Genomic DNA, 27503 nt, shown 5'->3' on the forward strand with positions numbered 1-27503 from the left:
GGAGCTCACAGAGCAGTTCAGCAGGACTGATCCATGGAGCAGTTTGGTCGGATAGTGTTAGAATTAAACACGTTCCTGAGAAATTCTTGCCTGCGGTGCTGTGCAGCTTGTTTGCTTTGTGGAGTCCTGATGGCTTGTCATGAATCTCTTCCAGCCCAGCTGGTGAATTTTTTAATCTGCTTGTTGATTACACAGGGACCATGTATTTACAGCTCTGCACTGTTGTTTAGGGTTTTTTTTTTTTGCATTACAAAACCACTTGCAAAGCCCTGTTGAGGATGAGACATTCTGTGATGGGGCAGCAGCGACAAGCTCAGAGTTGCATGAATACAGATATGAAAGCTGCAACTGGATTTGTGAGCCTGGGCATGGAGGAAGTCACTTGCAGAAGTGTGGGAATCAGAAACCTAGAAACTGGGCCAAGTAATTAAGTGGCAGGGTGGGTGCTGTGCAGACACAAACCAAAGAGACAGCCCTCAGTTTTCATCTGTCAAGGGGAAAAACTACCCGCTTTTGAGCTGTGATAATCGGTGATGGGCATCCAGCTGCAACCCAGGGACATGGCAGCACTGTGTTACCCACCCCTTGGATTAAAAGAGACAGAGCTCAAAATGCCTGTGGCTTCCAGTACTTGGGGTCTTGTCTTTGCTACTATGTCTGCGAGCAACACGATGAAATTTGAACTAAAAATGGCTGTAGCTGTACAGCTTAGTTCCCAGGGTTATAAGCTGATGTGGTTTTCCAGACAGCCTGTGCTGCCAGGCATAGCTTGCTGTGGGGTGCTCTGGGAGCAGAGCACACATGAAGGAAGCTCCTGTTGAGCAGATGATGCCCCAAGTCTCTGTGTGAGCACCACAGTGTGTGGTGTGAGAATGGTGATTTCGGTGTTGGTACCCCTGATTCTCCCCAGGTAAGTGGTAGATGGATCCCTGCACCTACCGCCTGTGGCCAAGGAGGTGCTTTTCTCATGGGCCCTGGATTTTTATGCTTAAATGTGAAACTCTTTGTACTTTAGTGTACCACGTCCTCTGACAGCAGTGACCACTTGTTGGCTGCTTGGTTGTAGGTAACACTTCACTTCCCCCCTTCCTTTCTATTAGTGTACAAAGTCTTTGGCCTCCCTCTCCATCCAGATAGGACCAGCCTAAATCACTGTCTCAGCCCACCAGGAGAGAGGAGACCCAATTTCCAGATGATGCTACAGAGCCAGCAGCACAGCTCCTCTTGCTCTCCTGATACTTTCCTCATTGTGAGCCCCACAGGGTGATTTCCCTCAAGGTGAGAAACAGCTGGGAGGTGTGAGGATAATCCCTGGCCATGTGAGATCCTTGTGCAACAACAGGAGTCATCCTGCAGTTTGTTATTATGAAGCCTCGATCGGTCTGAGGATGGGCCTGGGGCGAAAGGGAGGGATTGACTCTTTGGGTGACATTCTTTGGATGGCTGCAGGAATGGCGAAGAGGAACTCTGATGGGTGACGTTGTCCAGCAGCTCCTTCCTGTCAGGAAGTTCTCCCTTCATGGCAAGGAGGAAGTCAAGAGAGATAATACAAACTGTTCCAACCGCAAAGGAATCCTTGTCCTCCAGCATGGGCTTAGAGGCTCTGCCTTGGCGACTTGCTTTGGGGAACCAGATGGCAACACTAAATGAACCCATCTTCACTACAAATACCCTGTGCCTGAGTCTGCCGCTCAAAGCTATGCAGACAGTCCCAATGGGTGAGTGCTCCCAGCCTGGGAACAAGCAGCAAATCCAGGATTTTTAGGTCAAATGTGCTGATTGTATCTTATTAAACAAGAAAAACACCTCTTCACCAGTCAGTGGGGCCCTGCAGTGGTCCTGTCCCCTCCTTTCTGCTGCTGTGAGTGCTCATCTGACCTTTTGGTGAGCTGGTTCAGGGAGTTAAACTGGCTGAGAAGTAACCCTCCCCCCCCCCCCAAAAAAAGTGATTAATCTTCACTGTAGATGGTATGAGCTGGTGGTGGTGGTAGGGAGGGAATGGGAATGGGTGGTGGAGGAAGGGCAAGAACCACAACACTGACTTAGGTCAATTAAAACTGTTGTGGAATTTCACCCTAAGGCTTCAGTGGGATTTAAGGTAAGCAACTCAGTAGCCCTGGCTTCTCGATGTGGCACAGGGAGAAACTGCACCTACAGAGCAGTAAGGGGAAAGGAATGAGGGAAGGTGCCCGCAGATGAGAATGGCTCTTACTTCTAAAGAAACACAACACTGGGTAATTACTAGAACTAAGCACATTTCAAACGTCACTGCCTCTTGCACTGTCAGTGCATATTCATTTCGAGAAAAACAGAATGTGCTGGGGTTGCATTCTCTCTCCTCTTTTCATGAATCTGCTAACGTGTTCAGAAAAGGTCTGTTTTGAAAGCCCATATTAGAGGTGTATTAATTTTGAACTTGTAAAAACGAACATTTGCATTGGAAACAGTTCTACAAGTTTGCATCACAAATGAAGCTAAAAGCCTCACGCTGGCCGTAAGCATGCTCTATTCTCATTAAACTTGGGTTAATTCCAGCTGAACTCAGGCCCGGGCTTACTGGGCTGTACTCTTCCCCCATTGACCATCTTTCTGTTCTACACTTATTTAAAGGTGTTTGAAGAAACCAGACGATGTATGATAGGAACTAAACTTTTATTTTGGTTCTCCTTGGCTTGTAGACAAATGTGTGGTAGGGCTGCAGACCCTGTGGTTCCATGTGTCTAATCAAAGCAGACAAGAATGTAACTCAGACTTTGCATATTTCAATGAAATATTCATGAATTGAGGAGGGAATAACCTGGGGTGAACATCACTCTGTGTGAATCTGAATGTATTCTGTATCACTGTCAGCAACATGCAGACAACTCAGAAAATGCAGAAGAGGGCCTGGGCTTGTCGAGAAATGTCTCGCTGCTTTGGCTCGAAGGACAATAATGATTGCATTTGCCCAGATTCTCATTTAATTAGTGGCTTTCCAAAATTGGGCACTTAAGGACTTAAGTCCCTATTTACCCCATGTGGAAGCATGTGGCTTCCCAGGAGGCTGAGAAATGCCAGCTCCCACTGGAGCCGGTGCGAGTGGAGGGTGCCCAACCTCCTGAGACATGAGGCAGGTTCTTACTTGGCTACTTAATACGGACTTAAGTGCTGAATATTAAACACACATTCATTAGATGATGGTAGTCTCTGTTTGAATTGATTGATCTGAAGACCTATAGGTTAGGAGTGGGAAGGAAAACCGGTAATGGAGCAAAAATGACTGTGATTTAGAGGTCGGATTGCATACAGCTAGAGCCATGCATCAGGGTAATGAGATTCAGTCTTGTTTGGTTACAAGCGCTGGAGACAGAAGCAGAAAATGCGATCCACCAAGCCAGCTCTCAGGAAATGAGAAACAATAGAGTGAGGAAATCAAATTTCTAACTGCAGGGATATATTTATCAAGTTTCCTTCAGATTTTTTGCAGAGCATTTGGTGTTCTCCGTGCAGCTTTTTTTCTGTATTTTTTCGGTCAGCCGACATATGGCTGGAGGATTAGATCACTGTAAAGCACCGTTGTTTGTGACCTATTTGCTAATGCGGGGCTGGGGTCAGCGAGAAGAGACGAATGTACTTGTTGTTCGGTGATTTTTCACGTGCCGTCCCTGTTGTCACTCACACTGTGGCCAGACATTTGGAACAAACTCATTAGCTAATTAGTGGTGTGCTCAGCCCCACGTGGCGGTAGTCGCTGTGTGGGCGATATTCACGTTATGGCTGTGGAACAGGCCCTCCCGTGGCTTCCTGGCAGCCGCTCTTCGCTAGGTTAGCCGGGAGGGCAGCCGTGGCCGGGCAGCGTTGGGGGAGGCTGCGCCTGCCTTGTCTGTGCTCGGAGAGTCTCTTGCGTACCAGACATCGCCCTGCAGTGCTGCTCACTATCCTCCTGCTCCTTGCCATGCAACAACCCCTCTACTCCCACTCACTGGATCTGCTGCTGCCATCTCCTTTCTCCATGCAGACTGCTCAGCTACTAGGGAGGTGCCACGGCTATCGGCTTCGGATGTTGAACTCATTTTGCAAATAATGGCCTTGAACTCTGGCTCTGCCAACGCAGCTGAAATGTTGTGGGCTGGGAGCAATTTGATAGAGTGGCTCGGGTCAACATCCAAGGCGTGGTACAGCCTGCTAGAAAGAGGGATGGGGCAGCGCTGGGGTGGAAAGCTTTCTACTCTAGCTCCTGGGTTTAAAATCACAGGACAAATAGCAGTGACGTCCTGTTGCTAACATGAAACAAGGGCTATAGATCCACCGCCATGCGTCCCCTCTCACTGGGGATGTCCTCAGGGGACCACCAGAAGGGATTGTCCCTTTGCAGCCTGGGCAAATCTCCCCTGGTGCAGCTGTATCACAGCCTGTAGTACAGGCCAGTGTCACAGGAACACCACAACGTAAGGCATGAACACGGGCATAATAAAAAAAGTGTAATTTTACTTGGCTGGCTTGTTTTGCTTGCACTAAGTGGCTGGATCTGGTTGATAGAAAATAGAGTTTTGTTGATAGAGGCGTGCCAGCTGCAGGAGCCCTTTGCTGGGTTTGTTGTTTCGTACACTTGTGCTGTAGACAGAAGCACCTGGGACGGAGCTGGGAACAGAGAGGAAGCCGCCTCCTGCTTCGGAGTGTTGTCCGCCCAGACTGGAAGGAAGGCAGGCAGGAGAGGAGGCAGCAGGAACAATCTTGTTCTTCCCATTTTATTTTAACCAAGAGCTTTCTTGTTCTTTAGAGCTGTCAGCACCTAATCATTAGGATTAATGAACGTGCACAGAAACGTTAGGTTTCCATCATTGCCATATTCTTCTAAAGAAGAAAAGCGGGAAGTATTCTTTCAGCTCCTGCTGATAGCATCAGATGCGTGCCGATCCTTTATTTTTTTCACCCAGAATTTAATTCTGCCTAGCTCAAGGTTAACAGCTAAGCCAGCATGGCAGCTAGCTGCAGAAGACTTGGCTTCCCAGCTACCAGATGGTATTCAAAGCATTCAAACTTGCAGCCTTTCTAAACAAGCTGCTTTTAACGCAGCTTACTCGGTGGTTCACTGCAGTCCCCGTTCTTCCGTATTTCAACCTCGATCCGTCTCCTGTTGAGGTCGGCAGGAATTTTGCTACCGACTCCACGGGAGAAAGGGCTGGGCTGTAAGTTTGCAGCGCTCGGCCTGACCTTCCTTTCACTTGAAAAGCAATACCTTATAAACTGGATTTTGCTCCGAGTTTGCTTTGTTTTGTTATGCTTTAGTGAGGCAAGATTCCTCGAGAATTTGGGTTTTAAATGACCAGTAGCACTCCCCAGAGCCAGCTGTAATACCAGCAGAGTCCTGCGAGCCAGCTTCTCCCCTGACCTGCACCAACCCCGACTGTCTCCCAAACAGCGACGTCCCGTTTCCTTGAATTGTCTCCCGGTTTTATGATGGGAACAAATATATTCAGGGAGAACTACAATGAGACCACTAACCTGCGATCCCGGACACAGGTTTAGTCATTATCCCCAGAGGGGAAGGACGTGTGCTCTAACCCACCCAGACTGCCCGGCTCCTCCTGCCGAGTTCATGCCTGTGTGTCTCCACTGACCTCCCCTTCTGATCACCATTGTGGCGACCAGAAAGCTCCCTCCTGCCACCCCAAAGTGTACCCCGATCCCTAAATGCTGTTATTTTGTATTGGTGCCTTCGGCGGGAGGGGGAAAGGTGCAGTAACTGCACTGCCTGAGGTGATGGGAGACCCTTTGGGGCCTGGCAGCCCACCTGGGGTCCCGCTTTTTGGGGGATTCCCTCTCCCGCCCCTAAATGTTTCCCCTTGGAGACGATAGCGAGGAGGAGGCGGCGGCTCCCCTCGCCTTCCCAAGGCCTTGCCAAAGGTTTTCCTTCCATCAGAGGTGGCACCGGGCCTGAGCAGGAGCTGGGGCCCTGCCCGGCGGCTGCCCCTAACCCTCCGCGGCCGGGAGGGCCGAGGGGGCGGCGGGCCTGGCAGTGAGGAGGGCCGGCAGCGGCCCGCCATGGCCGGCGGAGGCCGCGCTAGCGGCGGCGGGTGAGGCGGGGGGGGGGCCGGTGCGCTGCGCCCTCGGCGGGCACGGGCAGCGCTGCCCGGGCGGAGGCCGCCCGCCCCCGCCCTTCGCCTCGCCGCGCCCGGGCCGGGGCCGCGCCTCGGGGCCGCGCGCGGCCGCCGGTTCCGCCTCCTCCGCCGCCTCCCCCCGGCCGCCGCCATGTTGGATGGTGCGTGTGGGTGTCAAACCCAGCCAGAGGCAGCGGCGGCCGGGCACCGGGACACCCCCTCCGCCCCTCCCGCGGCCCCTTCCCCGCTCCTCCCGCACCCTCCGCACACAGCGCCAGGTCAGTCCGGGAGCCGTGGGGTGCTTGGGGCGGGAGGGGGGACGGACGGTGGCGGCGGAAGAGCCTCCCCCCGCCTTTCCCCTCAGCGGCGGGGTGCGGGGTGGGCGCGGGAAGGGCCCCCCGGCGCTCCGGGCCTCCCCGCGGGGAGGGAGCGGGCCCGCCGGCCGGCCGCGGGGCTGGGGCGGCGGCTGAGGGCCGCGGGGCCGGGGCAGGTGGGGCGAGGCGGGTTGCCGGGGTGGCCTTTGTTGTCCCCATGGGGTGGGCAGCAATAGTTACTGCCCATCATGGCAGCCCGGCGGCGGGGCCGCGGGAGCGGGGAGCGCGCCTCGGGGCCCGCCGGGTGGGTGCTGCTGGGGTTGGGGCGGGGCGGGGGGGACGCGATCGCCCCGGCCCTTCGTCTCTCGGGGTGCGGGCTCCGTCCCGCTCAGGGCCGCCGGAAGGGTTTTCGCCGCCGGCCGAAAGTTCGGGCCTGCCTCGCCGTGCCGGCCGATGGGGCCACCTGGGCCGGGGCTGCGGGGGATGGCGGCGGCCTGCTCCGGCGGGGGGGGGTCCGGCGGCGGGCCGAGGCGGGGGCCTGGGGATCGCCGTGCCCGTCGCCTCGGCGTTATTCCCCTTAATTGTGGTGGTGTGGGATTTATTTTAATTTTTAAGTAATATAGTCTGTTGGGAAGATATGTAGTAGTGCTTTTCATTATTTTTTAAGGGTTCATTATTATTTTTTTTGCAATCTTTACCTCCTACAGATTGGTCTTGGATAGTCAGTGTGCTGCATTATATTAAGCATTATTATTTTTGTGAAGTATATTGAAACAAGAGTTATATCCCAGGCTACCCACCATGGAAGTCTCCTATCTTAAAGCCATATTGATAATGTTTGGTCTGTTTTATTTGGCCAGGGCGTATGTAGTGCTTCTCTGCCTCTCCCCTTCTGAAGTATGGCATCATCTCTGATCTGAAAAGCTAACTTATATTTAAAATTTACATGAATTGGACTTATTTATTTTTCTTAATCTACTAAGAAAACATCCTGAATTTTATATATAGATACACACATACATTTTCAACAGGAGGCCTAAAATATTTGTTCGGATTGTTAAAGTGTGTTGCGGATGTTATGGACCGTAGAGGCTGACTTTGGGAGTTCAAAATGCAAATCAGGCCACAAGATTAAGTTTTATTATTCTCTCCACTGAATTACATGTTTTATGGTAATATGGACCTCTTGCATAATTCCAGTGTGTTGCTGTGCTTTGTGTGAGGCAAGGTCATAGAAAATTGGATTGTTAGAATGTAAAATATGGGATGTTAGAATGATTTTTGATTTAAAATATAAGTATGTTCTAATGATATCTTTAGCAAAACACAGCCTATTTAGGAAGTACTTCTAAATATGTTTGTCTTGGCTGGTTCTTGGATACATTATTTTCAAACAAACTCATATATAGTGTTTTATTGTGAAGAATCAAAACTTCTGATAATTTTTCTTTTATAAACTCAAGGTAATGGTAAACTAGCTAGGTAGAGTTTCAAAGATAATCTTCCATGTATTAAATATTTAACTATGTTATCAAAAATTATCAAGTACAAATTAACCATGAGTATGCATTCCTGAAGACGAAATCTGATAAGGCCAAATTGACTCCCAAGTTTTACTTCAGGAAGTTTGATTAACGGGTGCTGATTGTAACTTCCTCGATGCCATAAAGTAACTACGTGACATCATCCCTCTGTGACGACGGTTCCCCTACACGTTAGCTTGACTTTTACCTGTGCTGACAAATGAAAACTAATAACTGCCTTTAAGAAATGAAATATAATGAGATACTAACAGGATGGACTTCTCTCTTTAGAAAAAATAACTGACCTGTACCTTAGGTAGGAGCTAAGTGATGTTGGGTAATATTTGGGCAAGAAAAGTCCTATCTGCGAGTTACCTGGTGGTCCTGTCCTAAAAGGAGAAGAGGGATCTGAGACCTGGCTGTCGGGTAGCCTGGATGGTAACGTTCGTGTTGTTTTTCACGTCCATTATTCCTACAGTCATTTTTAATGACTAGTTGACAAACATCTGATGTCCAGTGCAAGCAGTGCTGTATAATGCAATAAGCATAAATGAATTCAGCTTGTACTGACCGCATCGTTATTTACATAACTGGTTAATCATGCTAATTTTGTTCCAGCTGTCAGCCATTTGATTGCTTTAAAACTTGGAGCTTTTAAGAAGCCTCAAATCTTGGATCACTGCTGTGAAATGCCAAGGGCCTAATTTATTACTTCATAAAAATGCTGATAGTCTTTCTTGATACAGAAATTGATGTTCTGTTTTTTTTGTTCAGATTTTTTTTATGAGAGAGAAGTCATTAAATGATAAACTGTTTTAGGAGAAATACATTACAGAGTAGTTATGTTATCCATGATCTTGCTTTGCTTAGGTCTCGTACGTTGGATGGGGAAATAGCTATCAGTTTTACCTAGTCTGCAACAATATAAGTTATTCTAAAATCTTTATTTAATGACTGGTACTCAGGAAACAACTTTCCAGTCTTCCAGTGCCATATTTGCAAAGCTCTAAATTGTCTCTTGGGATCTTGCTAATCGAAAATGAAAGGTGCCTGGTTTGTGTGAAGGTCTGTAATGTTCTTTTTCCACTTTGCCTTGCTCTGATCTGTGCAGGGGAAATATCGAAACGTACTAGTATCCTGCTGTCTTAAGTGCTTCAAAGAACAGCGGGTTTTTTTGTGTATTTCAGTAGCCTGGCTGCTCATTAAGAAGGCATGAGACACCGTGGAGGAGAACAACATGTATGCTGTCCTCTAGAATAAAACCTGCTAGGTCTAATTGTAGGTCTGCTACCATCGGTGTGCTTCCGTTTGGTTACATACTGGTATGTGCTGAATAATAGACTGTAAAAAGTCCCAGAATTAATCAGTTTAGATGGCTGTTACATGATTGCTTTCCTGTTCTGTGGGGGGGGAAAAATTGGCATGTTTGTGTGTCAGAATAAGTTCAGAGACTGTAAGCTTCAGGATGAATCTAGAACTAGGTGGTTGTCGCACTCGAGCCTCTTGGTGAGTGGTGCAGGAGGTAGAAAGCTACAGAAAAGCTGGTATTGGTTATTTATCATTTTGCAAATGACAATTTTGTCTTTGGTTTTCAAATTTGGGATTTGGTTGATGTTATGATGATACTCCAGACTATTGATAGAAGGTGAAATAGTTGGATCAAACTGTTCTAAGGTGTGTTTTGTAGGTAACTAGACGTTGTAGGCAGCTTTTAAGGAGAGAGTAGCTTAAATTACTGAGATTGAGTACACAAGAAGTTAGATGCATGTAAATATCTAATAGTGGAGTTTGTATCTAATAAATAAATATCTAATATTGGAGTTGTTATGTTATTGTATCTAATAGTGGAGTTTGTTATGATTATACTAATTAGAAAATTAATATAAAAGTATTCTGTGTTTTCTAGTTGCGATGTCACTGGCAACTGGAGATGTTTACCAGAATTTGGTTTATAATTCACTATTATTGCATTTTTATATGGAAATATTACTTGGAATCACTATGCTTAGTGAAATGCTTTTCTGCTGTATAACTTTTAGCTCCATTTTTTTGGTATTGTTACAAAAATGGAACTTAAGAATTGATCTCGGAACCAACGCCCTGTACTGCGTTAATTGTTAATAGTGTGTATATCCATTTTCATGTCACGCAGGGCTGTTAACATAAATGCCTCTAACTAGTGCCTTGAGCTTGCATTCAAGGTCAGGCTTGGTCTGTTCACGCTGCCTGTGCCTTGGCGTGCATGCCGACTTGAACAAGCCAGCTCTTTCCAGGTGGGGAAACACGAGCGCAGAGCAGAGCTCGAGCAGGAACAGGTCCCCACTGGCAGTGTGAGTGCAGCTGGCTCGAGCAGAGTGACCAGGTAAAACCAGTCCCAGCCCAGAACTGGCTACATCTCTGCTTTGTAGGCTCCCCTTATCTAAGTTTTATGGTGGAGGTGGCTGGGTAAAGTTCTAGAGAATCTCAGACGTGGGATGTTTCGTTGTCCTGATGCATACAATTTATTTTCAAGTAATAATTCTCCTTCCACAGTAAAGAGTAGAGCTAAAGTAATTAGCTGAAATTTTTGCATGCAACCTCTGCACTTTTCTTCCACATTGTTGACTGCTCCTGTCTTTCCTCCAAGTGCTGTTTTATTAATGTTGTCTACAGCTGCTGAGTCTCCTGTATGCAACTGTATAATAACTACTAGATGTAGAGGGCATGAGAAGTAGAATAATTTTGCAGGCTGACCCAGGCGGGAGAACGCTTGAATGCAGTCTGCTTCTGTAGACGTGGTACAAAGCTGTCTTTTCGACTTCCATCTCCTCCTTCTTTCTTGTCCTCCTAATTACCTTGTACTTTGCACATGTATACATCTGGTTTAGTGCTCATTTGAATAGCAGTCCCGGTTCCTCTCTCCGGTCAGCTCACATACATGTTTCCTTTGGCTCGGATTTGATCACCTTTAGACCCAGTGGTTTGGTGGATGTTCTTTTTCAGTAGAAATTTCTATTCTTCTCTCTTATAGTAAAATACTAATCTGTGAATCGTTTGCTCTTTTATGCTGATAGTGTAGCACTCAATGAACAATACTTCTACAATTTAAGTAATAATTTTTTTGTTTTGAAAGTTCAAAGCTGCTTATTAGTTTAAAAACATGCCAGACACCTTACCTGGAGCTGTTTTGTGTCCGTCCTTCAAGACAGAAATCGGAAGACTTGCTTGCCTTGTTTGTTTTTCACTGTAACAGTAGTTATGGTCAATTTTTGGGCCTGTTGTTCTAGAAGTGACTTCTTAAAGATAAGATGGTGGAGTCTGGGGGTCATGGCTAAAATGCCACATCTGTTTCTCTAGAGAAATGCAACATCCAGACATTGATTTAATCTCCCTGCAGTATAACCTTATAGAGACTTTCTGCAGTTCTGAGGATGTCACATAATGTAATGTCTTCTAAAATGAAGCCGCTAGTTTTCATTCTTTAAAAAGCAGAAACTCAAGCAGAGCAAGCTCAGAACTTTGTTTGTTGGGTCTGTTCTCTTGGGTTGAATTTCACCACCAAGAAATGCTACGATGTATGTTGTACCCCTGCTAGTTGAAGTGTTAGCATGGGCGACAAAGGTGCTAATGATGTCAGGGATGTTCTTTTACGTTTTTTTTCTTTACTCGCTTTGAAATCATGTTAATTTCTAGACTTCACATCAATTTAGTGGTTTCTGAACCTTTACAAGGGCGATGGTCTTTTCATAGCTTTGCTAGAACAAAGACATTTTAAGAATCTTAATAGAGAATCGTATAATCTTATTACAACTGCTCCTGACTGTTTAAATCACTTCCTTGTACTTAAATAACAATCTGTCACCAGCTATTTCTTGATTGTAGTTTTTGTCAGATGCAATTTATCCCCCTCTGTGTTTTTGTTATAATTTTTTTCCTGATTGTGCAACCCGTAGGTTGGCAAGCAATTTCTTTCTCAAACAGTTCTTCTGACTTCATTGGGACTAATTGCATGAGTAATTGCTCACTGGTGTAAGGGTTGTACAGTTGACAAATAAGACCTTTGTTTGTAGGACCTCATGGACAAAACCCACTAAAATAACTGATATATACGGTTCTAATATTCCTTAGGGAAAGACAAAACAAAGTATTTTTAAAGACAACTTCCTCCCCTGAGACACAGTCATGAAAGACTCCCTCAAACATTTTTCCTTGTAGGTAGGAAATGTGTTCTCGGGTGGCTGGTTGTGTGTTGCTAACTTGGTGAACAGGCCCCAGGCAGCATTTTAGTTTTATTATTCTCCTGATTTTTATTTTTTTTTTTTATTTTAGTAGTGAGGATTTCTTCAGCTCAATCTGTTGACCCAGTTGCTGCTGCAGCTGCGTTTCTACTGACTTGTAGCTCTCTTTGGACAGGGATGAGGCTTGTGACCACAGCAGTAGGGCATAGATGTTTGATCTAATGCTATGAAATCAGCCAAAATTTAAGATCATTAGTTAATCCTTATCCTTCAGTTCTAAACAGAACTATTTTAACACATGGGCCTGTTCTCTGATGGATGGTCAAGCAGAATTTACTCTGTCGTGGTATATGTAAAGGAAAGAACTCGAATTATTATTTGAAAAACAGAAATTTAATGTTTTTAATTATTCAGCTAATTACTCCGTGGAACACCTTACCGTTTTGTGCCATTGCTAAGTGTGAATAGAAATGTCTGTTTAGAAAGAGATCTGCGTAGTGTATTTCCAGCAGGATTCAGATCCAGGGAAGATCTGGTGAATCTTTAAAACGCCCTTGCCCAGGTATTTAATAATTTGAGAAAAACCCATTTCAAAGCATAACACTTGCATCTCTTCTGTTATCTGATGAAATATTTGCCTTCTGAGCCCATACTGGCTTATTGCATGGTTTTATGATTGCTTCTTGTAATACTGTGCTCCTTGCAGTGCTTTTTTTTTTGTAAGGGCTTGGAATGCTTGTTACTGATGAGGAGTGGTACTATTTTTTGCTGCTGTTGTTGAGCAGAGTTCATTAAGTTAAACTTTGTCTACCAGTTTAGGAGGGTGTTTCTCAGAAAGTAAAGATAATGCCTCTATTGGAATGTTTTTAGATCAATAGCGTAGGTGACATGAAGTACTTTTCTTGTTAGAAGTATGCAAATGCATATCAGAAATCAATATTTAATATTGTAATTGTAGTTTTTGAGAATCTCTACAACTTTCTTCTGTATATTTTTAAAGCAGAAGCTTCTACATGCTACTCAGAACAGGAAGACTGTCATTGCACTGGACTTTAATTATGCAGCCCATGTTTTATACTCTTTCAGCAAAGCAACTGCTTTTGGAAGATTTTAAAAGATTCGTACCTGGATGGCTCCTCTGAAAGATATTTGTGTTTATATGTTTACTGGTTCTCTTGGGAAGATTTAATAAGGAAGTAAAATACAGGAATGTTTATGGTTTTATTTGCCCTTCAGAATTATTAAATTTTAGAGAAGCTGAAGTATAAAAGCTGATATGACAGCAAAATCGCTTTTAAACTGTTTTATTGTAGAGAAGCACTGAGGTAGATCGTCAAAGGATGTGAGGATTTCTTTTTAGTCTCCAAAACTGCTTAAGTGTTGCATTTAAAATTTACAAATCACTGCCCCCTTTGTGAAACACTGAGACAGACTGAAATGTCTGGCTCTTTTTTACGTTTGACTACCTAGTGAATAATCTCCTTTTGCCTGGCCTGCTGGTTTAAGCACACTGAATAGTATAATTGACGTTTTGGTGTCTATCTGCCAATGAATAGTGTCTGCATATATTTAATTTCACAATAATAAGAACATATGATGCCTCCAAGAGAGTATTTACATCACCTTTAAAAGACAAAACATTATATAACTGAAGGTGTGTGATAGTGGGGAGTGCTCTGCGTGGTGGGAACTCTCTGCTTCTGTTGCAGGCTGCTGAAATGTTGGAGGTGAAGAACAGCAGGATAGTTTTGCAGGTTGTCTTCATGATACTGTTTTTAGTATGCTTTATGAGGGGTTTTCTGTTCTGCAGTTCATGGTCTAGATCAAGCAAAGTATGTAAGCAGGTACTTCAACCTTGAATGTGTGAGGGATCTGTTGATCTGGGACTGGTCATTGACTGACAGTCGATGCCGAACACGGCTCGTCGTTTTTTAGTACTGTTAGCTTTCCAGGTGTAGGAGCAAGAAACATGCTTGAACATCCTGAATGCAGAAGTATTTTTGTTATGTAGGTGCCGGCACAAAATTGTGTCTGGATTTCTTGGGACTGAGCCAGATTTTTAATCTTTTTTTTTTTTTTTTTGTCAGCTTGGATAGTGATATAATACTATAGTGCCTTCTCCTGTCCCTGGAAGTGCTGATTTTTAGTTTTATTTTAAGAAGGAATTTATTTTTCTTATTCAGAAGAAAAATAAACTTTAAAGGAGGAGGAAAGTTGTGCTTGTTTTTCTTTGTTTTTCTTTTTTTAGTTTAATGCTTTATAGAAAGGCCTGAAATACGCCATCAAAACTTTCTCTCATCTCACAAATTCAGAGTTTAGAAAAGGAGCAGTGGAAGGTGGGTAGGGGTCTTGTGGTAATGAGAGTAAGAGAAGGGGAGAAAGGGGGTAATTACATATATACGTGTGTGTGTCTGTGTAGATGCATGTATATATAAACGGGAGCTTTAGCTGATCAAATCTAGAATGGTAACGCCGTTGGTACGGGCAAAGCTTTGCAATTAAAAACGCGTTCAGGGCCTCTCAAACGTGTGAAGCGGATGTCTTTAAATGCCGTGAAGCTTGTGCTTCCCTGAAGCCGGAGTAGTCTTCTGTCAAAACTCCTGTTTTAATTATTTTAATAAAATATGGTGACTTTTGCATTTTCTCCTTTCATGGGAAACCAGAGTGAAAGAGAATTAAGCCCCGCCTGCTGCTTGCATGCTAAACAGATGCAAATAAGAGCCCCCTCCCTCCTGGTTGCATCCTCTCTCCTCATGGGTTTCTACATTGTTTTGATTAAAGCAGTTTTATTGCCAACTCCCAGCCCAGAGGGCAGGTGAGAGGAAAAAAAATCCCTGATCGCAGTACACTGATTAACATATCTTTTTGAGTGTGTAATGTCATCATTTCACAGCAAACAAAGTTCCAGGAGCTTCACAGCGTGTAGGGTTGTCAGAAAGGCGAACATCAAAGTGGAAAGAAAAGAGGAGTTTATTTAAAATATAGTAGAAAGACTTATAATGTTCATGCTAACCTATGAGAGCTATTAAAAATTAAAAAAAGCCTTTGAAGCTAAGCATTAAAGATTTAATAGTATTAATTGAATTAAGCTGTGGGAGTTAAGGATATGTAGACACATGTGTAAGTGTATGTATTCTGAGACATTATCTGTATTAAGGAAGCTAAGGTACTGAGAGTTGAAGTAATTGTACTCGGTTTATAAAGGCAACCTTAAAAACCTTTTTGTTCGTGGACTTAATTAGGGTAAATAACATTATAACTGAAAGTGTAAACAAAAGTGCAAAGTACTTGCTATCATTTTTAAAACTGCAGTGAAGCGGAGAAGACCAGACTTGGCATACCTGGGCAAGGCAAAACAAGCAAAGTAGTTTCTAATCTACACTTTAAGGATAATTCTGTTTCTTTATATTATTAAGTCTGAACTTTTTCTTAAAGAATAAACACCTTTTCCTTTCGCTGTTACAGAACAATAACTTAATACCGTTGTGCTCCATAATATGGTTTCTTCCCTCTCCTTTTACCCCATGATAGTCCCAGCCACACTCGTGGGCTTTTTTTGGTAGTTACACTTTCACCTTAGTTCATAGTATTTTTTCTCTTAAGACTGACTGATTTTAGTAGTTTTTAGCTTTTCTTACGTTTAGAATTTTTTACTGTTAGGAAGACTTCTTGCTGGAGGAAGATAGTCCCTCCATAGCTCTGTAAACAGATAACAAAGAAAAAAATCAGAGTCAAGTCTATGGCACTGGAACAGTTGCAGTAGCCTGGTGTTGAGGGAATGATGTGTGGGGGTGTTTTGGTTTGGTTTTTTTTCCCCTTTGCAAATTGAAAACTCAATTTAAGACTTAACGTATTTGACCTGGACATTAACAAGCAGGGAAAAGCCAGGTCCTTGTGTTGTTTTCAGAAAAATGAGCCATGAAAGCTTCTTGCAAGTGTGCAGGTGGCTTGGCTAAGGAAGGTGGTGTCCAGAGGGGAGCAACATCAGGCATCATTTGATTGGCATGGAAATACTGGTATGTAGAGATGTTACCAACCTCGTCAAGAGAGATAACGAAATTGAGGGTGATCTTAATACATTCATTTTTCCTCCTTCAGGAAGGTGGTTGCTGACAGTGTAAGGCAGGTTGTTTGAGCTCTTCTTGCTGCAAATGTAGTTACTAAATGATTCAGCATGATACTGTACCCACGCATTTCAGCAATATTGATGAATTCATTACCCTTCTGTTAGCTGATGGATGTTAATGGGCTAGAATTTCTTCTGTGCGTTTGGACTAGATGGGATGCTCTTGAAAAAAGATTAGAAAATGGAGTGGGTGAGTTTTTAAGTAACTTTCGTGTTCTGTTTACAAATCTAAAGAGAGAATGTTTTTAATGACTTGTCTTAAAACAGTGGTTAAAAGAATAATCAACAATGCAGGGATACCAGGCAGCTATGGGAGGCAGAGATAGTAGTACTACACAGGGGATTTACTTCCCCCTTTTTTTTTTTTTAACATGTCTCAAGCTATAATCAGCTGCTTCAGAAATATCAGAGGCTTGAGTTTTGGATTACACATGGTAGGTATTGTCTTCTACGTTTGGACTCCTTACAGGGTGTATGGAGTCCCGAGGCTGTACAGAGCGTTGCTGGTTGCAGAGTGTCAGAGCTGAGAGGGTATAACATGTTCTCTGCAAGAGCTGACTGGAAGAAAATGACCTTTAATAATGGAACAAGCACAGATGCTTTTTAGTAACAAGTCTTTGTCATCCTCTTTGAGAAGAGCGAGCTAACACCCACTCAAATAATTTTCCGTCTAAATATCCAGAATAGATAAGAGAGTAGGTAGAATATTAGTGCTGAAGGATAGATTCAGAAAGCTTGAGGAATTGTTATGATGACAGCTGAAAATTTCTGTGTATCTGTGTGGGGGAATGTGGGATTCACTGGCATCTTCAAGCCAGATTTTTTTTTTCCTAATTCCACAAAAATCAACAAAATAATACTAAAGCAAAATAATAACAAATCTTTGCAGTTGTGAACAGGGGTGATTCTTATTAATACCTGAATGGAGGAATTTGAAAGTTTTAAGTAGGATAATGAGGAAAAATCCTTATATCAAATGTGCTTAATTTTTTATTTTTGGTCTTTCAGTGATTCACTTCCATCAAAGATGAACTTAAGAATATAGCTCAAAATCAGGGGCAGCACAGAAGTAGACCAAAGTGACTGGCAGTGTTTTTGAGTGTTGTTTCCTGGTAAGCATAACCCAGCCTAAATCCAGGCTGCTGGTGGCAGGGTGGTTGTGCCCTCTCCTCTGGCTGCACATACTTTCTGCTCGGCAGTTCTCCTTTGGATGGAATCGCTTTTCCTGCCGAGGTGGTGGTGCTGGGTATGTTAGACAGCTCTGTTAGGAAAAAGGAAAAGAGGTAGGGTTGTTTGGAAAAGATTTTTGAAGCTGTGGTGTGTACAGTATGAAGAGATAAAGATGTGGAGGAATAAGAGGGAAAGCTGAACAGCAAGTGTTGCAGGACAGATAGCTAAAATCTGTGTGTGAAAAGGGCGAGGCCAAGATTTTAAGATGTTAGCCAACTTTGAAAGAGTAGAGGACCAAATTTCCTTCTTTTCTCTGGCTGTCTTCAGCATGAGACAAAATGAGTGTTACTGTTACTAGCAGCTAGGTAGTAAAAGGTGATTTCCCATAAAACCCACTGTTTGCAGTTCTTGCACTGTCACCCACTGAAGGCAAGCCCCAGGTCTAAACCATCATCTTTAACTTTACCACCAATTTGAGCTTTCAAGGTGCAGCTTTACATCTTGCCTGGTGAAATGTGACTGTAGATTGGTGTTGAAATGAATGTTACTTCCCGTATTTGTGGTGTACTTTAAAGTAATTAGAGTGACCTTGGGATTAATTGGTTTGGTGACCTGCTCTGTCAGAAAGCGCAGCTCTCCGTCTCCCCCCGCCTCCCCCGGTTTGTCAGATCAGCTCACTGAACCGATTCTATCTCGAGATCTGGTGTGAGGGGCAGGGAGGTGGCGTGGAAGGGCAGAGCAGGTAGGAGCAGGACGCTGCCTTCAGTAGCAGCCCCCAGCCAGCTGAGAATCAAGGGTGATGTGAAGCCACGTCCTCAGTTCCTCTCTGAGCCTGACTGCTGAACAGTAGAGCCTGGTGTAAACCCCAAATTTTTGGCCAAAATGTTCCTCCAGTGGTGTCCATACAGAGTTTTAGGATATATGTTTCCTGCTTTACAATTTTCTAGCAACTTAATTAGTCATGAACATATAACTACATGGGGCTTAATTTCTGAGGGTTAAAATAACCTTATGTTAATTGTTACCAGTTATAATAGTTGGATTAAGACCATGTGTTGACTTTTCAAAATCAGTGTGCAAGTATGGTGGCTGTGAGGGATGGCACTTGAAGGTTTATGCTGTGACTGTGCGTCGATGAATGTAGGCAGGATATTAAATCAGTCTCCTTTTTCTTTACAGGCTTGTAGTTTGTGCTAGCAGCCAGTACACTTAACAATTTTAACTGAAGACGAGAGTAATGGTGTGGATGTATGGACAGATATGGCTTTGCAGATCTTGCACTGTTCCTTGAACAGTCCTTTTCATTAGAAATTCATGTCGTAAAGTAAAAGTATTAATTAGTCTCTCAGCTAGCAGTAGGAATAAGGAGAGTTAAACTGTTTTTCTCCCCTAGTCTTTGTCATGATGAGCATTTGCCTTTGGCCTACTGGATTTATTAATGTGGTTGCATGTCTGTGGTGCGTAGGTGGATAGGAGAAACTGCACATGGTGACGTCTGCTTCACAATAATAAAGTACAAACTGAATTTAGTTAATGAAATCATTGGGTAACTGAAAGTAGCAGGTACCTTTCTGAAATATCAAGTCTGATATATGAGAACAGATATATATGGATATAATAGTTCTTGTCAGTTTTGAATTTTAAAGATTGCAATTGTATAAGAAAACTTGTGGCTTAAAGAATGTAGCTAACATTTTGTGGTCTTGCAGGCTTTAGGTTGTATTATTTGCAGTTCCTCCTGTGTTCAAGCTGATCTATGAGGGCTCTGAGCTGTTGGGAGAGAAGATTCAATGGCTTCCCTTTGGCAGTTGCCTGTCACCCAGTAAGCAGCCTAAGTGACAAGGCTGGACTTATCTAATTAGTAATAGATTCTAAGACACATCCTCTGCCAAGAATATCAGATATCTTCCTCCCTTCCAAAAAGAAAATATGGAAGGAGAGAAATGGCTCCCACTGTCTTTAATTCAGTTGAAAATGCTGCTCAAATACACCTGGTAAACCAGATTTATTGCAGATTGTTACCTTTTTGTAAGGCACACATTGAGTGATTTTTTTTTTTTTTACCCCCCCTTCTCTATTTGTGAGAATAAAAGACGAAGTGCTTTCATTCAAGTAGGCAAACGCCAGAGAACAAATTCCTTTTGAGAGTTTGGGTAGGTATTTTCAGGGCTGTGTTGGATTAATTTGCGTTTAGAATTTCTGGTTCAGTGTGTAATGGCTTGACCTGTTATTCATTACACACCTGGTACTTGTGTATTACTAGTGAAAAATAATCTGAGATCTGCGTAAAATGCAGGTAGGTCTGATGACACTTGACCCAGCCACAGAAGGAGGAATGTGTTATTTTTAAAGAGCTGTTGCCAAAGCTTGTAATCCTAAAATTACACCTCCAGTGTAGGTCGGATTTGGATCGTTTGCGGTGATGTGCGTGGCCCTTACAGAGGCTGTCCCTTTTCGCAGCACTTCAGAGCATATTTGCAGCTGCTTCCCACGCTGTCAATAATTCCGGCTGCGTTACGGGCTACAAAGTCAAACATAACTGCAAATGTCAAAGCACCAGCAGCTCTGGCTTGGTGGGTCCTGAAGTAAAGCGGCCAGGTACTGCTGCTGTGCTCTTGGCTGCGAGTTGTTAGATTTCTGCTCCTTGCCCCCCCTTTCTGTAGGCTCTGTGAGTAAGGAGATAAGCTCTCCATTGAGCTCAGATGCTGCCCTGCTAATTTAAGTAGACACGTAGTAAGAAGAGGTGTTAGAGAGAAAACTTAAATTTGTGTGTGTAAATCTGTTTTACAGCTCAGAGGCTGTACAAGCTGGAGTTAGTTTTTCCTCTGTGAATCTGAGGCATGACTGTAAAATCAGTGTAGAATCTAACCTTGGGATTCATGAATATGCATAAATTTGAAGGAGAATTATCTTTCAGCATTAACTCTTTAAATAAAGAAATAATTTGGCCACCTGCTGTCTCTGAAAGCTGACCTTGTTCTCTCATTTGTAAAAGGGAGTGGAAAGCTTCCAAAACTTTTAATTTTGAACCATTTCCTCTTCTCAGAAATTACACCGAAGAAGACAAGCATTTAAGCTGTGAAAAATGGAAATTAAACCTTTCTTCTGGAGTTAACCCTGTTCTTCAAACCATTTGCCAATCTGTATTTGTAACTCATTTCCTAAATAAGTTTGAAGGTTGAGGAAGGGCATTGATGGTAATTTCAGTGTCTTCATTTTACTGTTTTATTCGCATGAATTGCTGTTTTCTCTGCTGTGCAATAGCAAGAGAGAGCTAATAAGTGTGCTACTTGTTGGCTTTTATGTGTAGTGCCAAGCTGCTTCGCTTCTCTTAGTACTCCCCTCCAAGTAACCACAAGGTACAGTTGCCCCTCTTCCTGTTTAGTTTTGTGAACAATGTTTGTATTGCAGTAGGATATTGTACTGTAGGCAGTATAACGATATCCGTTGGTCACCCAGTTGTTCTGTAAGAATTATTTATGAATAGGGGAAAAAAGAATGTGAAAGGGGATTAACTTAAGTTTGAAAATTTCTCTAGCAGTGTGGGATCCAGTATAAGAAAAATGTCTTTGCTGTCATTTTTTCTGCATTATTATATTCCTGAATTTTAAATAAAGGCTTGTGCTCAGTTTTTTTGTCAAAGATTTCTGGTTCCTGTTTGTGGAAAATGAGACTTTCTCAAAGCACGGTGGGTTTGGATTTGTGCACATAACGAGCTATCACAAGAAAACTAGGATGTGAATTTACAGAGTGAGGCAATGGGAATCCTTTTTCTTTGCCATAAATAGAGGCTGACTTATTGTTACGGTCGGGGTTGTGTTTGAGCGTGTGCTTTTTGCTCTGTGCAGGCGTGGTGTCAGTGTCTGTCTGTCTGGGGGAACTTCTTCCTTAGTCAGCATCTGGCACACTCTCCTCTTAGCCCGATTCTTTGCACACTGGCAAGAAGCACTTCCCAGGCCCTGGGTTCTCCGATTTATCCTGGAATACAGGTCCCCGAGGATCGCCTGCCTCTGTCATTCCATCCTGATAGCAAGGAGAGCAGATCTTTAGCTATTTGTGGGCATTCACACCTTAGAGGTAAGGCACACACTTCGGCTCTGTGACATCACAGAATCACAGAGTCACAGAATCACAGAATGTCAGGGATTGGAAGGGACCTCGAAAGATCATCTAGTCCAATCCCCCTGGAGCAGGATTGCCTAGACCATATCACACAGGAACGCATCCAGGTGGGTTTTGAATGTCTCCAGAGAAGGAGACTCCGCAACCTCTCTGGGCAGCCTGTGCCAGTGTTCGGTCACCCTCCCCATAAAGAAGTTTTTCCTCATATTTAAGTGGAACCTCCTGTGTTCCAGCTTGCACCCATTGCCCCTTGTCCTGTCAAGGGATGTCACTGAGAAGAGCCTGGCTCCATCCTCATGACACTTGCCCTTTACATATTTATAAACATTAATGAGGTCACCCCTCAGTCTCCTCTTCTCTAAGCTAAAGAGACCCAGCTCCCTCAGCCTCTCCTCATAAGGGAGATGTTCCACTCCCTTAATCATCTTCGTGGCTCTGCGCTGGACTCTCTCTAGCAGTTCCCTGTCCTTCTTGAACTGAGGGGCCCAGAACTGACACAATATTCCAGATGCGGCCTCACCAGGGCAGAGTAGAGGGGGAGGAGAACCTCTCTTGACCTGCTGACCACACCCCTTCTAATATACCCCAGGATGCCATTGGCCTTCTTGGCCACAAGGGCACACTGCTGGCTCATGGTCATCCTGTTGTCCACTAGGACCCCCAGGTCCCTTTCCCCTACGCTGTTCTCCAACAGGTCTGCCCCCAACTTGTACTGGTACATGGGGTTATTCTTGCCCAGATGCAGGACTCTACACTTGCCCTTGTTATATTTCATTAAATTTCTCCCCGCCCAACTCTCCAGCCTGTCCAGGTCCCTCTGAATGGCTGCGCAGCCTTCCGGTGTGTCAGCCACTCCTCCCAGTTTTGTGTCATCAGCGAACTTGCTGACAGCGCACTCTAATCCCTCATCCAAGTCATTAATGAATATATTGAATAGTACTGGTCCCAGTAAATTCCATGGATTTATGGACGTCCGTGGGCCCTGATGGGATGCACCCGCGGGTGCTGAGGGAGCTGGCGGAAGTCATTGCTAGGCCACTCTCCATCATCTTTGCTAAGTCGTGGGCAACAGGAGACATGTTGGAACTTCTTCATGTTGCCGTCTACAACTACCTGAAGGGAGGTTGTAGTGAAGTGGGAGTTGGCCTCTTCTCCCGGGCAACTAGCGATAGGACAAGAGGACACAGCCTCAAGCTTCGCCAGGGGAGGGTCAGGTTGGACATTAGGAAGCATTTCTTCTCAGCAAGGGTCATTAGACACTGGAAGGGGCTGCCCAGGGAGGTGGTGGAGTCACCATCTCTGGAGGTGTTTTAAGAAAAGACTGGACGTGGCACTTAGTGCCCTGGTCTAGTTGCCATGGTGGTGTCAGGGCAATGGTTGGACTCGATGATCCCAGAGGGCTCTTCCAACCTGATTGATTCTGTGATTCTCGTAGCAGCTACTTCAGCACGTCTTGGGTAGGAGAGGCTCTTGGTGGCTCTTTAAGGCTTTATATTTCACTTACATTCCTTTGAAATTATAGTGGGGTGCAGATGTCCTGGATGGTGCTGTTTGGATCCCTTGATGCTGAGGATGTGCTTTCCTAATACAGAGCTGTTCAGTAGCACAGCTGCCCTGAGAGCGCCCACCTATGCCCCCAGTATTGCCACGTTTGGTTCTCTCGGTTGCCAGCATAGCTGTTGAGGACTGTCCTGTGGACTGAATAAGGGAACCTGCTTATTCGAGTTCTATTTTCTAGTGATGCCCAAAAAAAGTCTTTGTGTAATTGCAGTATGAATCTTTGGAGGAAAACTTGTAGTTAGCTTTCCCTGTATTTCATGAAAGGGGGGATATTTTTGTGTAGATGAAGATATCTGTAGAGACAGCCTCGAAATCGCAGAATAATAACTTTTCAAAAATTCACTTTTTATGCATGTTACTTACAGTAAGTGTCTAATCCAATTTACGTGTTGTCTATAATACTGTTAATTAAAATTTTATGCAGATTTCTGGCAAATTTCCTGTTTCATGTTAATTTTCACACTTTTTGTTGTCCACTTGGTATTAAAGGCTTTTCATATATTTCTGGTCCATACTTAACTGGACTATGTATATATTTACCTTCAGGCTTGACATGAAGGGTATTTTATCAGTGCAGACAGACCCTGGTTTGAGTTTTACATTCCAGAGATCTGAATGGGTTCTGCTGAAAGCTTGTGTATAGGTGGATTTGTGTGGCTGTTTCTTTGAACTAAGTTTAGTAAGGAGTTTGTGGCTTGGCCTTGTTTCTGTGTTAGTCTTAGCAAATTAAAGATGGTTTCCTCCTGTAGATTTCATTTACTGAATTTAATCTCTTGTGAGAGAGAGCTGTTGAGAAGTTCAGTCAAGAATTCCTTTTTGTCTGCACGTTGTATTGAAAACAGCACCATGAGAATTCATCGGGGCTATTTGTGTAATGAACTGTTGGAATAGGAAAAGGGAAATGGGTTATTCCCCTCCAGGTTACCCTTGATAGCACAGGTGAGCTTCACCTTCTTGTCTACAGAATTGTGTGTTTGCTTTTCTATCTATTTAAAATTGACAAGCTAATTATAGAACAGAGAAAATGGCCTGTAGGGACTAGGGGGGAGAAAATGAAGAAGACTAACAACTCCCTCTTCCCCTCTCTGGTTAACTTTCTAAAGAAATCTGTTCAAGCTGATCGCCTTTTTCCTGTTGTTAGCAAGGAATAGCAGCTTTCATCAACCAGTCTTAGTTTCTGCTTTCTTTGCAACTGTACTGTTAAAAATGCAAACTCAGATTTTTGCTGAAGTTGCAAGTGCATTGTACTTCCTTGTGGTTTGTTGTGAGAAGTTAATTCACTGAGGCCTCGGGGAAAAAAAAAACCCTAAACTTTCTGTATAAGTATTTGATCATGCGTTAGAAACGGTTTCTCACTTTCATGCAGCAGGGATATTTGGCTTTTTGATCTCTAAGATAGGCTGTTACGGTGATCTAAGACCTGTAATCGTCAAGTAAAATGCTTCCTCGGGGTGGTGTGGAAGCAGAGAGTTTGTAAAGAAGATACTGGAAGGCGTACAGAGTTCTCGGTGAGGGTTACTGCTACTGTCACGATAGTTATCTCAAATATTGGTACAACTAGATAGGGGAGGGAATAAAAAGACCATCTTTCCACTCCCGTCATCCTTTGCATTTTTAATAGAGTAAAATGGAGTTTAGAATAAATTGTCTTCAGTGGGTTAAAAGTAGAATAGGATTAGAAAACATGTCTTTCCATCAAGAATGTTAATGTGATTCTCATTAAGTGCCTTTGTTTTCATGAATCAAAGATATGAAAGTAAAGAATCCTGCCAGCATTAATGGGCTGATGGTTTTCAAGTCTATTACAGAATAACAAGTGAAATCTTAAATTTTCTGGAAGAGCAAAAAATGCTCATTTCACATAATCCAGTGTGTTCTCCTCTTGAAATGTTTGCTCCACGTTTGTTTTTCCAAAGCCCTACTCCAGGCTTACTCTCTGCTAGTAACCTTCTTCAGAAGCTTCACCCTAGCAAAGCTTCCAGTTTGGGGAGTGGGGCTGCCATAAATTTGGCCTCCTGCACACATCTGTACTCCAGGCTCACTTGCTTTTGGGGTGTAGCTTTGTTGGTAATTCAACTAATAAATCCTAAACATATACCTAAGCGTTTCCCAAACAGAGGGTTCTCTCCAAACTATTTCTGCACTGGGTGAGGCTATAATTTTTATTCTGCTTCTTGCCCGTGACTTACAGTAAAACCACGAATATTTTTCCTTCATTTAGCTATAGCCTGTATGGGGAGCACAGCAGGGCCTTGGGTCCTGCCTTGGTTTGCTTTCTTCTCTGAAACCAGGCGCACGGGTTCCTAGTGTGTGTGGTGTAGTTGGGCAGCAACGAAGGCTCTTCACTTTCTGGTGCTATTTTTTGGAGCTTGACAGCTCTATGTTATGTTTAATCAGCTCCTTCAAAAGTGAGGCCAGGGTTGGATCATCTTTGCTCTTCTCACAGTCTGCCTTGCAGTGGGGCTTGTGACCGTGCCGCTGTGCAGCCTGGTCACCTCACTGATGTGACAGAAAACAAACCGGTGCTAACAAGCTAATTTTCTGTGAGCCCTTAAGTTGATTAGTTTTACTGTGCTGTTGTGTAATTGCTAGATTTGATGCAAGAGAGAGAAAGGGGAAGCGGTTGGAGGGTTGGGAGGCCACTGGCTTTGGTGCTGGCTTACAATTAGCTTTGCATGGCGTGCGAAATTGCACCCTGATTGTCCGTGTGCCTGCTTGTGTTGCGATTATGATTAATTCTTCAGGTATTTATTTCATTGACCAAAGCTGGTGGTGTGTAGGACTAGTAGGTGTTCCCATGGACTGTAAAATTTACCTTTCCAAATATCATATGTGGTATTAAAATGATTTTTTCAAAAGCTTGTGAAGTTGTAACAAGTAATAAAACAAACTTTTTTTCTTTGGTTGGGGAGGTACACAGAGGTGATGCGTTTGCTTGTATAGTGTACTTTAAAAAATATTTTTGTAAGGCCGCTCATCCCTGGCCTTTAAACAAACAAAGCTCTCATAAGACAAGAATGTTTTTCATAGATTTACAGCGGGTTAAAAGACAGGAAACGGGGTTAGGAGTGAGTGGTTGGTTCTCACAGGGAAGGGTTGTTCCCAGTGAAGTGTCCTGTCAAAGATCAGTCCTCTTGCAAATACCCCCTTTTCCAGATCGTTTCTAAATAATAAAGTGGCCAAATTGAACCAAATTAGTCAAACTTGAAACGAATCTTGAATTGAAAGGAAGGACGAAAGATTGAGACCTGCTGAGTGATAAAATGGCAAATGAAATAGCCTCAATGTGTTTGCATAGGGAGAAGAAGTTACCCTGCTTTTACGTGTGCGGGTAGAGGCGTGACTATCAAAAGGCAAATAGACTTTTTGAAAGCATTTGATAAAGAATGGGAAATCCTAAGCAGTAAATGACTGTGTTGGGATACAAACTTTTGTTACTGCCAAATCTGAAATGCAGAGTGCTTGGAACTGCAGACATCTCAAGAAATGGAAGCGTAATACATGCACAGAAAGACATCAGGGATGATCAGAGATAGGAAGCAGCTTCTAAATAGAGGGGTTGAATTTCAGGAGACCTTCGGTTGAGAAGGAGATGACCAATTTCTATAAAATCATGAGGGACATAAAGAAGCCGAAGGTGACTTGTTCTTTCTTAAAAAGCATGCCCCCTGTCCACAGCTTGGGGAATAAGTGTCCAAGTTTAAAATAAGCTGAAGTACTTGTTTGCGTAGCGTGGTCACTGCACCGCTGTTGCGTACTTGCTGAGGGTGAAACGGGAGATACAAGTGGCTTCAAAAAAGGGGTTGGTAGAGACACAGTGTGCCCATTGCTGGCTGTAGAGCCTCCACCACAGGTTGCATCTAAGATGTCTAAGCTGCTGATAATATAAGGCAAGGGAATATATGTGTTCTTTTCTCATACTCTTTACATGAGGATTTGTGTCTGAGGAAGTTGGACTTGGTGGACATTTATCTAACGGGTTTAGGAGGTTTTGTAGTTCTCATGTTTTTGATTTTTCATGTTATTTACTGCTTTTCTAGTTGAGTGACAAGCTCAGTCCTTACAGGGGGTTTGCATTCTTCTGATCTGGGATCCATATCATCAGTATAGTTGTGTTCATGATTAGGCTGGCACTTGTATCCTTTGCTGGCTCCGCTATTACCAGCTAAAGAAGTTATTGCCTGCAGCCGGCTCTTAGTTCTTTGTGACCATCTTTCTACCAGATGCTGCCTTGGATAACTTGTTTCAGCTTTGTCTGTGAACTTGCCCTAATCCATTATTGACCAGAAGAAATGGTTTAGGTTAAACAAGATATGTGTGTCTGTGTTGTGGGGGTTTTTTATTCTTGTTTTTTTTTATTGGTGCTTCACCTTTTGAGAGTAATGGATTAG

At 43.7% G+C, this 27503-nt stretch overlaps 1 protein-coding gene across 2 annotated transcripts in view; it reads left to right on the plus strand.

Moving 5' to 3' along the window:
• Positions 1–6218: 6218 nt before the first annotated feature.
• Positions 6219–27503, plus strand: part of EPN2 (epsin 2) — a 46300-nt gene continuing 25015 nt past the window's right edge. For both annotated transcript variants that reach the window (XM_068422793.1, XM_068422794.1), the window contains exon 1: positions 6219–6358. The gene's annotated coding sequence lies outside the window, so the exon portion shown is untranslated. The remainder of the gene's footprint in view (positions 6359–27503) is intronic.

The sequence above is a fragment of the Nyctibius grandis genome, chromosome Z (genome assembly GCF_013368605.1).
Source record: "Nyctibius grandis isolate bNycGra1 chromosome Z, bNycGra1.pri, whole genome shotgun sequence".
Lineage (NCBI taxonomy): Eukaryota > Metazoa > Chordata > Aves > Nyctibiiformes > Nyctibiidae > Nyctibius > Nyctibius grandis.